General features: G+C 51.9%; 1 long non-coding RNA gene across 6 annotated transcripts in view; it reads left to right on the top strand.

Annotated features, from left to right (window-relative positions):
* LOC115857508 (uncharacterized) overlaps positions 1–15,400 on the top strand; it is a 164,294-nt gene that overhangs the window by 13,350 nt on the left and 135,544 nt on the right. The gene's annotated exons all lie outside the window — the stretch shown is intronic.

The following is a 15,400-nucleotide window of genomic DNA, read 5'->3' as shown; positions in this document are numbered from 1 at the left end:
AGGGCGAAGCTCCCTTCCCATCACCCCCCACACCAGTGCCAGGTGAGTGGTCCCAACCTCCACTTCCCTGTCCTTCCCTGCGAGGGATCAGCGCCCACAGCGTCAGCTCCACCGTCCTTTTCTGGGATGCAAGGCCCTTCAGCTGACCCACCCTCACTCGCAGTAAGAACCCCCTGCTCCGGCTGAGCCTGCCTTGTCTCCATCAGGTAGGCACCCCACGGCCTCTCTGAGCGCTCAATGGATTAGATCCTTGATAAGGATGCAAATGCCCCAGAGGGGATGCTCCATTCAATGCATGGTCAGTGCTTGACAGAGCCGTGGAACAGAGAGCTCCTCTCTCCCATCCACCCACGCGTTCTACGGATGGACCCTGAGGCCCGGTGGCTTAGCCAAAGCCACACAGTGAATGAGTTTCAGAGCCAAGTCTCACACCTAGGTCTTCTAGCTTAGAATTCAGTGCTCATCCATTAGACCAATGGACTGCATTGCCCTCAATGGTGATGGCAGCCACTGGCCAGAGTGGTGGCAGGGGCACCTGAACTCAGTCTCCACGTGGGCGGTGGACCTGTGTGATTCACCAAAGGGACGGCCTGATGAGGGAAAACGACTGAGTTAGGCCCTGGGGCAGGGCTGTGGTGGGCAGGATCTGGGGGGTGGGGGAGACAGGGTTGGAGACTGAAATCTAGAGAGATTGTCATGGAAATCAGCGATTGTAAGGCAGGTGAAAATGCGGCTGTATACTGGCCCGGCAATGTGCTATGGGAACGTAGCAATTAACTTCTCTACTTATGGGAGATGGGATCCAGGAGGGCTTTGGGGAAGAAGCGGCCTGTGACTTGGGTCTGAAGAAGCAGGAGGAGGCTGTTCAGGGGCTGTCAGGGGCCAGGCGTTCTGCATTGAGGGAGCAGCGTGGACAGAGGCAGGGAGGCCGGACAGCCTGGGCTGTACGTGGAGAATAGCACAGCGGGCAGCAAGGGAACCTGGAAAAAAGCAGAGGAACCTGAATTGAAGTTCTGACTCTGCAGCTAGTCTGACCAGCTCAGGATCTGGACAAGTCACTTTATCTTTCTGGATCTTAGTTTCCTTATATGTGAAACTGGCATAACGATATTATCTGTCTCCTGAGGGTTATAGTGAGGATGAACCAAAACAGTAAGGCACCAAATACAGGGCCTGGCACATAGTAGGTGCTCAACAAAAGGCCCAGTATGGCCGGAGGGTAGGTCCTGTTGGAACACAGGGACAAGCAGGGGTTTGGGCGATGGTGTATGTTTTCTTTTGCCTTCCGATGGGCCCTTTCCCCTCCTTCCAGGGGCTCCCCAGCTGGCCTGGGAGGGCTGCTCACCCACTTAGAGTTGCCAACATGTTTGGCCATTCTCGGGTCCAGAACGATCTTCTGGTTCCGTCATCATCCTTAAGCTCTTTCCAGCCTGAACACAACTGGGGCTAGCGTTCCAGGTCTGGTCATGTTTGCTGGCAGAGCCCGTGTTTGGGAGCGACAGCTCTGTTTAGGTAGAAACAGACACTGAAAACAGCTGCTGGCTTCTCTGCCTTGGTAAACACGGAGTAAACCCTACCACTCCGGGCTTTGCGAGGGATCAGGGAGCACAAGGCAGGCCCTACTCACGGCGTCCTGTGGGGTTGGGAAAGGCCATCTTTTCAGCAAGTGTGCCAGCCTCCTCAGGCTGGGGCCAGGCTTAGGGGTGGCGGTGGGAGGAGTTAGAGGCCCTTCCTTCCCTCTTGGCCTCTAGGTGTCAGAGGACTCTCCAGGCGCTTCCTGCCATCAAATATCTGTGGGACTTCAGGTCAATTTTTCAACCTCTCTGGATGGGCCAGTCAGCAAAGGCAATTCCTGGCATGTCCCTGTATGCTGTTCCTCTTTAGTGAGTGGTGGCCAAACTTACCTATGCATCAGAATCACCTGGGCGAGGCTAACTAAACATTCAGATACCCAGGCCCTGCCCCAGACTTACTGAGTCAGAATCCCTGAGGGCAGGGCCCAGGAACCTGCATTTTAATGACCTCTCCAGGTGATTCTGGTACAGGCATCCCAGGAACGGTACCTCCATAATCTCTGTCTGAATTCCACCAGGTTCCCCGGGGAACCAGGAGAAAGAGGTAGTTAGAAGGGGGGGCTAACAGGTGATGTCAACACACCACTCCTCTTCACACGTACCTCTGCAGTTACGCTTTTTTGGCGTTGGCGTAGAAACAGAAGCTCTTAGATGTATGTCTCCTTAGAACAGATGCCATTACTCTTCTAGGATATAAAAGAGTGATACCCCATCCATTAGACTTAGCCCATTTCCAGTCCATCCACCCATCCTCCATCCATCCATCCACCCATCCTCCATCCATCCATCCACCATCCTCCATCCATCCATCCACCCATCCTCCATCCATCCATCCATCATCCATCCTCCATCCATCCATCCATCCATCCTCCATCCATCCATCCATCCGTCCATCCACCCATCCATCCTCCATCCATCCATCCTCCATCCATCCATCCATCCATCCATCATCCATCACTTTTTTAGTACCTGCCTGTTCTGTGCCTGGCTCTGGCTGGGCTTTGGAGACACAGGGAAGAATAAGATCTGGTTCCTGGCCAGAATTCCCCATCTAGATAAATAGACACACAAGTCATCCTAATATAGGGGGATCCCTCCAATAAGCGATGTCTCAAATAGGTACAGGGGTGGCACAAGGCAGGAATGATGGAGTCCACGGGCATGGAGAATGGGTCAGAGAAGGCCTCACAAGACAGCACTTTGTGAGTAGGTCACGAAAGGGAGTAGGAGTTTGCCAGATGGAGAGGCCGTGTGTGAGGGTGTGTAGGAAGGTAGGTGACTCCTATGAATGAAACCCCTTCACATCCATTATGAGAGCAGAGGCCTCTCTTTGGGCTCCATGGAGCCCACATTCTGACGCTCATATGCAGCTGCATCTTCAGTCTCATCTTCTGGTCCTTCAGAGTGAGAAGAAACCACTCTGTGGTGTGTGTTGCAGGCTCATGGCAACTATCTCTTACACAGCGCAGTTGTTGTGGAATTAACAGGTAAACAGCCATCCGAGTTGAGAGGCGTGGGATGCTTAAGAGCATCCTAGCTCTGCCTGCAACTCACTAGGTAACTGAGGGCAGGTCCCTGAGCCTCAGTTTCCCTGTCTCTAAGATGGAAGGTTGGCTTCCAGTTCTGCCAGTTTCTGCCTGGAGCACGGCCCCGACACCCTGGCATCAATATACTTGTTAGCAATGGCCTTTCTTCCCACTCCAAGCTCATCTGTCTCAGCATATCAGCAGCACAACATCTTGCAGGATTAGTGTATTGGATTTGAGCCCCCCGCATATTCCCTGCAGTCCAGAAGTGGTTTTGCAGGGAAAATGCAAGGTGGATGTATGCCTGAAGGTGGCGCTGTGGCTCCAGTTGCGGAGCTGCTCTCTGGAGCAGGTCTGTGTTTTCAGAGCATCTGTGCAAACCGTGCCCGGTTGGTGGCAGGTTCTCTTCTCTCATGGAGCCCTCACAATCCGGCATACCCTGCTCGTTTGAAAGAAGCAGCCAGGCCAGCTCACTCGGGCCTCCCCGCCTCCTGGGCCCCGTCACACATCTTCAAACCTCCCTGTTTCCCTGTGGGTCCTCCCTTCAGCAGAGGAGGAGGAAAGCCTATTGAGAATGGCTTGTGGGCGGAGCAGGGGTCTGCGCCGGAGTTTTTCTGGTGCTCATTGCAGGCAGGAGGCCCTTGGTGTGGAGCTGCTGTGGGGTCTGTGACATGACTTGCTGTGTTTGGGTCACAGCCTCCTTGACCCGCATCCCGACCCCCGACAGTGGATTTCCCCCGGGGTGATGATATTTTGAAAGCACTCCATACTCTTCCCGCTGCTGCCTTCTCTCCATTCATTTGGGTTCGCTTTTTAGCTGAGCCACTGAATAACGAATCCAGCGGGCGAAAATGATGGGAGCAAGAGGAAGGAACGAGGAGAGCGCTAACATTTATACAGTGCTCGCTGGGTGCCCAGCACCTCCACCAAATAGCCGCAGCCGCGAATTTTATACTTTCAGCTGCATCACCCTTTCCTCCAACCAAATTCACAAGCCAAACTTGCCACGTAAAGCAGACACGGCAGGGGAGCTGCTCCAGTGGGACGGGTGGGGCACCAACGGGCCCTGCTCCTCACCTCCGCATCCTCTCCCTTCCTCCCTCCCAGCAGCCCCTCTGGTGCTTCCACCAAAGCTGGATCTAAAGCACTGTGCACCTTAATCTGTATATAACTCTTAAGAGGAAATAGTCCCCTCATTTTTCAAACGTAAAAGTGAGGTGATTTGCCAGAATCCTATGATCAATAAAAGGCAGACAGCCAGGCTGTGGGCCCAGGCATGCCTGACTCTAAGCCCCCAACTCTGCCTGGAAGACACTGGGTGCTCTGCTGCCCAAGGAGGGACAGGAAGAGGCGGTGGCTCACCCCCGCCCCGCCCCCCCGCCCTGCAGTAGACAGCGGACCAGGCCAGATACAACGGACGCGGTTGATGCCAGATATCTGGTAAACCGCCTGCAAAGAAGGAACCCAGATAGGACGGGAGGACCGTGGAGGATGGGAAACACATGCGGAGTGGGTTCTGCGGCACCGGGGACGTGATCGTTCAGCCCCCAGGCACGCTTCAGCTTGGCTGACTTCAGAAGACACCAACGAGCCATGTGCTAGACATTCACAGTCAAGCTTTCCAGGCCCTGATCAGACTGTTTCGTTCCGGAGCAGCCAGGATTGGGGGCGGTAAAATGTGAACTGGATCTCGTTCCTGCTTTGCAGGTGGAGGGGAGATCGTGCAAGAACAGCAAGACGCTTAAAAAAGAACAAAATGTGAAGTCATGTGTTCGCTTGGAATCTTGTAAGGAGCACGGATTTGGAGTCAGAAATCTATGGGTTCCAAGGTCATCTCTACTGGTTTGACCTGACTTCTCTGAGGCTCAGTTGCCTCCTTTGTAAAACGACATCACCAACAGTGCCTGTGTCTCCGGGCTGCTGTGGGTGGATTACGTGAGCTCTCGAGTGGGGAAGCGTCAAATCCGGGATGTACAAAGTAAACAGGGGTTCTCTCCCTGCTCTCCTACCTCTTCTCAAAGCCCATTGAATTGATGGTATGTCCTAAACGGATGTACTTGCAAGGGACACTTAACAGATGGGTTATCATTTCTGATTTTGGTCAACTGGCTGAAACACTTTTTCATCTTATTATGTGAGATGTGACACGGATCCTCAAAAGTGTAAACATAGAGCCTCAGAGAGCTCAGGATGGTTGAATCCAACTCCTTCGTTTTAGGGAGTGGGAAAATGACTTACCCAAGGTCACCCATTAGGTTAGTGGCAGAGCTGGGGCTGGAACCCAAATCTGTTGACTCTCAGCCCACTGCTCTGTCATCCCAGGTGAGAAGGAAGGTCCGCAGGATGCTCTCTTGATCCCTTCTGGTCCATGATTCCTACCTCTGTGAGGAGAATAGAGGGAGGGGTTCACCAAGGAAGACCCACTGTGTTCCACGAACCCCATCATGTGGGGTCATGTGTTGGGGGTGAATGGAGCCTCCGTCATGGGACTGAGATCTGAGGAGCCAGGACCAGTCCTGTCATCAACCAGAGTCAGAGGTGAAGCAGGCTCCTACCACAGGTGTAAGGAGATTGTCCAACTTGGAGTTGGTTCCATCTCTGCCTCTTACCAGCTGTGTGACCTGGGCAGGGAATTTCTCTCTCTGAGCTTGTCCTGATCTGAGAACCAAGGAGAATAAAAGCATATACCTCATAGGTTATGGTTAAGATTAAACAAGTTAATATAATAATAATAATAGTCAACAGTTAGGGAACACGTACTATGTGCCAGGTTGAGTTCTCAACTCTTTGTATGTATTTGCTCATTTAATCTTCATAACAACTTGTATTTCACTACTGAGGAAAGAGACTCAGAATGGTTACGCAGAGTCCAGGGACACACAGTTGCAGAGGACAGAGCCAGATACTGAGCCCAGATGGACTGGCTCTGGCTTCCCACTCTCTTGACCACTCTGCCCCTTGGCCTCTCAATGTAGGCAAAGCCCAGTGCTTAGCATGTAGGTCTCCAGAAAAGTCCCTCCCTCCCTCCCTCTCTTTTCCCTTCCTCCTCTCCCACCCCCTTCTTGTTCCCAAGAGTGGGTGGGTTCCAAAAGCAGTTACGCTCTGGTTTCTCAGACGTCGGAAGTCCACCCAACTTAACCATTTCACCTTGAATAACTTTTCTTCTCTGTTTTGTTGTTGGTTTTGCTTTTTACATTTTTTTGTTGCTTAATCAAAAGCACAGCTGAACTGCCAGCAAGGCAAATCTCTTGATCCTGTGCTCCTGGGCACCAGGTGAGCCTCTGCTCAACTAAGCTCCCAGTGCCAGTGAGCCAAGGGGCATGATCGCCTGGCTTCCACTTGCACGCATGTGTGCTGACTCCCAGCCCGCAGCCAGCTTCCTGAATACGAACAACCAGTTTGGGAAAAAATACGCCGCCTTGTTTGTGGGTTTCTGGCGACACTCGTTCAAGTTCCTGGTTAATATAGAGACCTTGTCAAGATGTCCAAATACTCTTCTTAGCACAGAAACTTGTCTTACCACCCGTATCCACATAGCCCCAAAGAGCAGAGGGTCCCAAGTGACAGGAAAGGCTCAGCCACTGAGTCTTCCTGAACCCCGACTGCCCTGAGGCTCTGGTTCCCTTCCAGCTACTTGCAGGCCATGGGCCCACAGAGGATATAACAAGGAAATAGCAAAGAGCGCCGAGTGAGACCAAGCTGCATTGTGAATAAAGGCAAATCAGGACAATGGAGAATCTGGCCAAGCTGTTTAAAGGCCCAAATGTATTACTTTTTCCAGTGGCCCAAAGGAAAAGCAGTCTGCCTTGGGGATCCGGATCCCCTACTGTCACGGCTGGAAGGGCAAGGTCGAGACTCCAGTGGACTGGATGCTAAGGTTGGGTCTCGGACCTGCCTCTGAGCCTGCAATGCCAGCATCGACATTTGTGTTTATACAAACGGTTAGCAGAGCCCCCAGCGCCCTCTTGTCTTCCCATCTCTGCTTGTTGAAACCCTGCCCATGCTTTGGGACCCCTCTCCAATGCCAGCACTTCCAGAAAGACTTAGAATCAACCCCTTTTCCTCCCTTGTACCTCTCATCATAGCCTCATGTCTGACCACCTTCTACCTGGCATTATGGCGTCTTATACACCTGCCTTCATTTCGGAGATGCTCATCGAACTCTAATTACATGGCAGAACCAGAGCTAGTCACTGGTGATGAGAAAGATACAATCCCTGTATCACTTAAAGAGCTCACATGCTCACAGTCTAGCTGAGACAGACAAGTCAACGCATAATTAAAAACAGTGTGGAGGAACGTGCAGACTGCCGTGAATGCCGAGAGGCCAGGCCATCTGCCTGGTGTAGGGGCGGAGGTGGGGGAGATCCCGGAAGACTTCCCAGAAGCGATGATGCCTGGCTTACCTCTTAAACGGTGGGCTCCACAAAAGGGCAAGGGGATGGGGAAGAGGGAGAAATCTAGGGGGTGGAACAGCACATGCAAAAGCAGGGAGGTGCAGGAGAGCAGGTGAGGGAACCCCAATGAGCTTAGATGGCTGGAGTGGAGAGTGCCCTGGGCAGTGGCAGGAGGTGGGATCAGGCAAGTGGGCAGCTGTCAGATAACAGAGGACCTAGTAAGCACCGCTTAGCAGTCTGGGCTTTATCCTGCAGATAGTGGAGCACCATGGAAAGGGTTTTAGGAGGCATGGACCTGGACAGATCTGTGTTTTAAAAAGACCACTTGGGCTATTGAGTGAAAATGGATGGGAGCAGGGCAACAGGTGATGCAGGGAGACCAGGTAGAAGGTGGTAGCATTAGTCCGGGTAAGAAGTGATGGCTTAGACTAGGTGGTAGCAGTGGAGGGATGAGAAGTACAAGGATTCTAGGTCAGTCTAGGAGGTAGGATCGGCAGGACACAGTTGTTGGCGGGATGGGGGAGGGAGAGAAGCAAATCGGGGATGACTCCCAGAATCTCAGCGCCATCGGCCAGGTAGAAGGTGAGGTTTGGGGAGGAAGGATGGCATTTAGTTTAGGGAATGCAGATCTGAGGAGCCAGGGGATACCACCAGGCGCCTGTAACAGCCCCTTCCTGCTATTTCCCCTTCTCCCCAGGCTGCCCTCTCTGTGGATCTCTCTCAGACTTACTGCCTACACTTACGTTCAAGGGGTAGCCTGAAGTTGGGCTAACGTTTTTCACCTCCGGGTGCCAGAGACATTTGTAAAAAGTTACCAGATAGATGCACCCCTGCTGAAGGTGTTCGAGCTGGACCCCAGAATGCCATGCCTCTCTGGGGTGTTTGTATCAATACTTCAAAAAGAAATCCAGGAGGAGAAGGACACAAAAGGTAGAATGCCAGGGTTGTCAGGAGGGAGATTTGGCAGGAGTCCTTCTCCGGGGTCTGAGAACACACTTGCTGGGCTTGGGGGACCAGCCAGGCCTGGGGCCCTCCTTCCCGCATCTTTTCCTATTTGATCCCTTGTCCAGCTCTGCAACCTTCACATCCAGCCTGCACCACCAGCTTTGAGACCCCAGGAAGGTTCTTTGTCCTTTCTGGGCCTGCGTCCTTATTCATAAAGTGGCAGAATTCTGCTCTTTTTCTTCCCCTCCACCCATTTTTCTTCTTCCTTCCATGGTGGTTAAGAACAAGGGCTTTCAATCAGGCTGATTTGGGTGTGAATTTCAGTTCTTTCACTTTCTACCTGGGTGTTACTTTACCAGGGCCTTAGTCTCCTCATCTGTAAAATGGGCACAGGAATAGTAGTACATACTGTGTATTATTACTGTCCATATTCAATGGGATAGTGCTTGGAGAGCTCTGAGCTCAGTGCCTGGGACCCACTGGGTGCTCAAAACCTGCTAAGGTCATGGTCATCATGTCATCACGATTCCCCTCTTTCCTCTCTTCTTCTATGATATTCTTTTCAAATACTCCCAATATAGGGGACCCACTGGCCTGGGCTGCCAGCTGTCCAGTCTGGAGGCAGAGGGCTGGACTGGATGACCCCCTAGGTCTTTTTGATTTGGGGGTCTGGGATCTCAGAGGCTTGGGAACATTCTCTGTGAACTTTCCTCACCTTGATTCTCAGGGTGATTTGGGAGCTGGCCTCTGTGGGTCTCTATCTCTATCTAGTTTTTCCAAGTTCTCTGGAGGCTCCCTCCATCCCCCACTTTCTGCATCCCCTCCTGTGTCTGGACAGGTTAAGGCATGCTCTCTCAGTCAGCTGTCCCAGCCCACCTGCCGGCTCCCCAGTGACTGGGTTTCTGGCGTGGCTTCACTCTGCATTTCCCGAGAATGTTCGGAGGAACTTCATATAATCTCCCTGCCTGCCAGCGCTCTGCGTTTCTGAAACCGACTTCAGAGCAGAGGGAAATGGTTTGGGCAGAATGAGCTTTCGCATTCTCTGTGCCGCCTCTATGCCTGGCAGTTCCTGGTGCCCAGGGAGCTCGGCTCTGTGGGATGCCTCTGTTGATTGCCTTGGTCTGTCACCCTGTGTTTCAGTCATGATTCTCCAGAGAAACAGAGCCAACAGGGTGTGTGTGTATGTGTGTATATATATATTACACCACCAGGTATCGTGGTTGGTGTGTGTGTGTGTGTGTGTGTACGTATACATGTATGTACATATACTAGATTTATTTAAAGGAATTGGCTCACACAATTATGAAGGCTGGCAAGTCCAAAATCTACAGGATGGGTCAATAGGCTAGAGACCAAGAGAAGAGCCAATGATGTGACTCAAGTTTGAAGGCTGTCTGCTATAGAATTCCCTCTGGCTTGGGGGAGGTCAGTCTTTTGTTCTATTCAGGTCTTCACCTGATTGGATGAGGCCCACCCACATGATGGAGGGCAATCTGCTCAAACTCCACCAACTTAAAAAAACATGAATACCATCTGAAAATACCTTCACAGAAACATCCAGAATGATGTTGGACCCCATATCTGGGCACCATGGCCCAACCAAGTTGACACATATAATTAACCACCACCCCCTGTTATTGGCAAACATATCAGAGAAATAGTCCAGGCCTCAGGGATGCCTCTCCCCACCCTGTATATATTACAGACCAGGTTCCTGCTTCCCTAGAGGATCATGATGGAAAAGGACCAACAACCAGGCATAAACTCTGCCTCAGCCAGTCAGCACCCCTTGGCCTGCAGCAGATCAGGCCTGGGGCTGAAGGCCTGAGGGGCTGCGGGGCTGAGTGGGAGACAGTGAGCGTCTCTATAATGTGAACTGGGGGGAGGGGTTGAGGGGTGTTGCTGCCCCCATGACCTCATAGAAGCGACCTTCAAACCTGGTTGCATATCAGAATCACCTTAAAATGCAGATTCCCAGACCTCACTATCAAGGGAGATGCCTGATTCAAAAGACCAGGGCCTCTGACTTTTTAGCAAGTACTTAATGTATTGCCATAAAAAATATCATAGTGGGAGTAGAGTTATGAGCATCTCGTGAGGCCAGACATTCTCATCATCGGCGGTGAGGCACCTGGTCCAACTCATAATTTCATGCTGACTCAACTTTTTGCCATCTCACTTGAATGACTCCTGTGATAGAGATCTTATTCCCATCAAGGGAGCCCCTCGTGTTTTAATAGGAAACACGTGAAGTCTGGCTTCCCATCCCTTCCAGCAGCTTGTCCTCACTCCAGCTCTTAGAACCAGAAGGAATCTGTCTAATTGCTCATCCACTGGAGAGCCCTTGAGGTATTGATGACAGTTCCCATTTCCTGCTGTGTCTTCTCTGGGTGAAAAATACCCAACTCCCTCACCAGGCAGTGTCTCTCTCACTGTGGGGTCCCAGGAGTGGACCCTGCTCAGACCTGCTCAGGCCCCTGCAAGGCCTAGCAGAATAATCACCTCCCTCCTTCTGGACGCTACACCCCATTAATGGGACCTTTGTGTTAGCCGCTCGTGTTGGCCCCATCACGCTGTGGATGGAATCCTCCAAGTCTGAACCCCTAGCCTGGATCCTTACTCTCCTCCACTTGACTTAACTGCTCCAGTGGAGACAAGAGCTTCCTCAAGGGCCTGAGGACCCCAGAACCTTCTCTTCCATTTTGAAAAACACAAATTACAAGATGTTCTCCAGGCATCTGAGAGCATAGGGTTTGCTGCCCCTTTGGACTGGCCACCTCTGAGGCCAATTCTAGTGCCCTTCATAGAGGAGACAGCTCATAGCTTTGGGCCAGATGGGCTTAGGTTCAAATCCCAGCTCTACCAGCTGTGGGACTTGGGGCAGCTAAGCCTCAGTTCCTTCATCTGCAAATAGTACCTGCCTCTTAGGGCTGTGCTGAGAATTCCAGATAAAGTGTCAAAGCAGCTCACCCAGGGCCTGGCACGTGTAGGTGTTGTAAGTCTGAGTTCTCGTCTCCTCTTGAAGAACTTAGTTCCCTTCTCCTTCCTTCTTTCCCCATCAGATCCCCCAGTTCTAGCCCCTAACGCTGAAGAGTCTTATTAAGTAAGCAGACCAGAGGCTCCAGGCAAATCTTGGGGCTTTGGGCGCATGGCCCCATGGGAAGGGACAAGCCTCTTCCTTTCCTCTGATCTTGCACCCTCTTCTCAGACCTGAGAAGGGCGACCAGGAAGCCGCTCTAGAGCCCCTTCCAGCTCTACCCATCAGGTCTCCCCACCAGCCTTCCAGTCCTTTGGGACCCCAAGCCCTGGAAGGGAGTGGGGCAGATCTGAAAATCATCTCACAAGCTCCCTAAGACAAGGGAGGACCATTCCTCTTGCCACTCAGCCCAGATTCATACCCTCATTCAGCCCTCAGGCATCCACCAGCCCCTCCTCTGTGGGAAGGCACGGGGACACGGAGATGGGAAATAAAGGATCTTTCACCTCAGAATACTAACAGGCTAGCAGGATGGACAGACAAGGAAACAGGTAACTGTAACCCAGGTTGAAAGGAGCTATCCTAGAGACAGAACACACAGAAAGCGCAGGGGAGCTTGAAAGACGGGTGGGGCTTTTCCTGGTGGATGGCAGGTTGGGGGTGGGGGGGCAGCCACTCTAGGCCAAGGGCACGGCATGGGCAAAGGCCCAGAGGTTGGAAAGACCAATCAGTTTGGAATGACCTAAGAGTTCAGCAAAGCTTGAGGAAGTGGCTGGACGACAAGAGTGGAGGCAGGGAGGCCAGTTGGGAGTCTACTGTGGTGACCCAGACTGGAGGCCACAGGGACATGAACTAGGCCAGTACCTTGGTCCCTACGAGGCATTTGGGAACACAAAGACCAGCCAGATGTGGATCCTCCTCTCCAGAGAGACATCCATCCAACCGTTCACACATCAGTCAGTGTTAACGGAGCAGGGATACTGTGCCACGCTGTGTTACAGGAGGGAACTTTCCAGGAGAAAGAAAAGGCCTGTACCCCAGGGTATTAGTTTTCTAGGACTACTATAAGAAAGTAACGTGAACTGAATGGATTAAAACAACATAAATGTATCCTCTCACTGTTCACGAGGCTGGAAATCTAAAATCAACGTGGACACTGGAATCCTTGTGAATCAACCATACTTCAATTAAAAATAAAATAAAATAAAATAAAATAAAATCAAGGTGTCAGCAGAGCCATGCTCCCTCCGAGACTCCGGGTAGACTCCTCCCCTGCCTCGTCCTAGCTGCCGGTGGAGGCTGTGAAATCCTTGGCCTGCAGCTGCATCGGTCCAGTCTCTGCGTCTGTTGTCACATGGCGCGCTCCGTGTGTGTCTGTTGCTGTGTCTCTCCTCTTTTTCTTATAAAGACGCCAGTCATACTGGATTAGGCCCTCCGCCCAAACTGAATATGACCTCTTCTTAATTAACTCCATCTGCCAAGACCCAATTTCCAAATAAGGTCACATTTACAGGAACCAGGAGATAGGATTTCAATATGCATCTTTTTGAGAGGGGACGCAGTTCAACCCACAACACCAAGTAACCACAACGTACTGTGACAGCTGCCTTAGATGAGTTGAGGACGGGCTGTGGGAAATCAGGCTAAAGACAGCTCTCAGCAAGCAGGGGAATCCAGGGTGGCTTCCCGGATGAGGCAGCCTTTCATTCATGTATTGATAGGTAGGAATTATTTTTTTTTTTGTCTGCGTTGGGTCTTCGTTGCTGTGCACAGGCTTTCTCTAGTTGTGGCGAGTGGCGGCTACTCTTTGTTGCGTTGTGTGGGCTTCTCATTGCGGTGGCTTCTCTCGTTGCGGCTCACAGGCTCTAGGGCACGCGGGCTTCAGTAGTTGTGGCATGTGGGCTCAGTAGTTGTGGCTTGCGGGCTCTAGAGCGCAGACTCAGTGGTTGTGGCGCACGGGCTTAGTTGCTTTGCAGCATGTGGGATCTTCCCCAACCAGGGCACCCATGTCCCATGCATTGGCAGGTGGATTCTTAACCACGCGCCACCAGGGAAGTCCTGATCGGTAGGATTTAGACATGCAGCTATGGAGAAAGAAAGGCATTCCAGGCAGAGGGGGATGCAGGAGTGAAAGCACAGAGGAGGGAATTGCAGGGCAGTAATGATGTCACTCCAGTTACACCCAGGCCTATTTCTGACCATTCTGCCTGCCCCCACATCTTGTTTACCCCAAACTGACTCCAGCTCCATCCCATCTTGCTCTTGGCTTTGCTGGGGTTTAGAAGAAAACTGCTGCCCGGGATCATCATGACATCCCTATTCAAGTCCAGACCTGGATTTGTTTTTCCTGAGCTGCAGTTAAGGAAAAAAAAAAAAACAACAACTCTGTATTTACCAAGCAGCAAACCAGTAGGAAATTATAACCTTTTAAAATAAATATGTATCTAATTATAGGAAAGCACAGTTTACTTTTGCAGCACTGTCAGGATTTCCCCTGCGAGCCGAGTCTGCAGATAATGTTCTAACCCCCATGCCCCTGCCCACATCTCGCTGGGCACTGGCCTCAGAAACACCGTCTCGGCTCACCTCTCAGCGAACAGTGAGCCACGCGGTACTGAAGTGCCCTGAGCAGGCTTGAGAGGAGCCCGGGTCCCCTTTCAGAGCCAGGGGCCTGGCCCCTTGATTAGCTCCCAGCCACAAAGCCACAATCACCTACTCCGCCACCCCAGTCCGTCGGGCCTGCCCACAGGTCTCTGCCCAGCACGCATGTCTGTGGTTGGCAGTTTTCCCCCTTACAGAAAAGTCAGGAGTCGCAGGGAGCACAGGACTGAGCCGTCTTGGAGGAGGAGCTCACACCAGAGCTGGTCCCAGGCGATGCACTAGGCATTCCCTCCGGGCCCGCATGCCTTTCGTCTTTAAGTCCACAAACAGTTATTGAGCTTAGAATGCCGTGCCGCGTCCACACACGCCATAAATAAAGTCTGCAGGATGCCGAGGGGAGCAGCATATTAGCTGATGTGTCGTAACTGTTACTATTTATGAATAGCTTGCAACTACCACTCCACCCGTGGATCCTGGAATCTGTTCCTTCTTTCAGCAAATATTTACTAAGCACCTATTACGTACCAGGTGCTGCTATACACCTGGCTCACTTCCTCAACTCTTTCAAGTCTTTGCTAACATGTCACCTTCTCGCTGGGGTCTCCTCTGTCTGCCGTCTTTCATACTGTCCCCCTCCTACCCCACTCCGGGCTCACCCACCCGCCCTTACTCTGCTCGACTTTCTTCCCAGCACTTACCACTTTCTAATGTATTAGGTGATTTACCTTTTGTCTATTGTTTTTGTCTGTTCTCCCACTTAGAAAGTAAGCTCCCCAGGGTGGGGGTGGGGTGGGCTGGGGTGTCTTGTTTTTGTTTACTGCCATAGCCCCACTAGTTCTAGGCTGGGCATATAGTAGATGCTTAGTTAGCATTGGTTGAATTGAACTAAGATCGTTGTATTTGGAGGCGGACAAATCAGGTTCAATTCCCACTCCAGGCTGTGTGACATTGGGCTCTAAAGCAGTGCATCCGTGGGGATCTAAGGAGGTGTGAGGCCTGCGGAGCCCAGGACACTGCCTGGCACACAGACACATCTCAGTTACTGGTAGGCAGGCTTCTGAGGGTCAGGTTCAGAGTGGGAAGTTCATGGTTCATGGAGGCCTCATATGTCAGGGAGACCTGGGTTTGAATTCTGCTGCTGCCACTTCCTAGCTCCGTGACCTTAAGCAAATCACTTAACCTCTCTGAGCCTCACTTTCTTGTTTGTAAAATGGGACTCAGACAGCACTCCTGCCACCTCAGAGTCACTGTGACATGGCATGGGGTTGTGTCCATAAAGCAAGGCACAGTAACTGGCACAGAGCAGGCATTCAGGCCCACTGGTTCCCCTTTAACTTCTTCCAGAGGGACTGTGGGAAGCCGGGGAGCAGGGGCCTGGGG

The sequence above is a fragment of the Globicephala melas genome, chromosome 8 (assembly GCF_963455315.2).
Source record: "Globicephala melas chromosome 8, mGloMel1.2, whole genome shotgun sequence".
NCBI classification, from domain to species: Eukaryota; Metazoa; Chordata; class Mammalia; order Artiodactyla; family Delphinidae; genus Globicephala; species Globicephala melas.
This window is presented reverse-complemented; position numbering and strand designations above follow the sequence as displayed.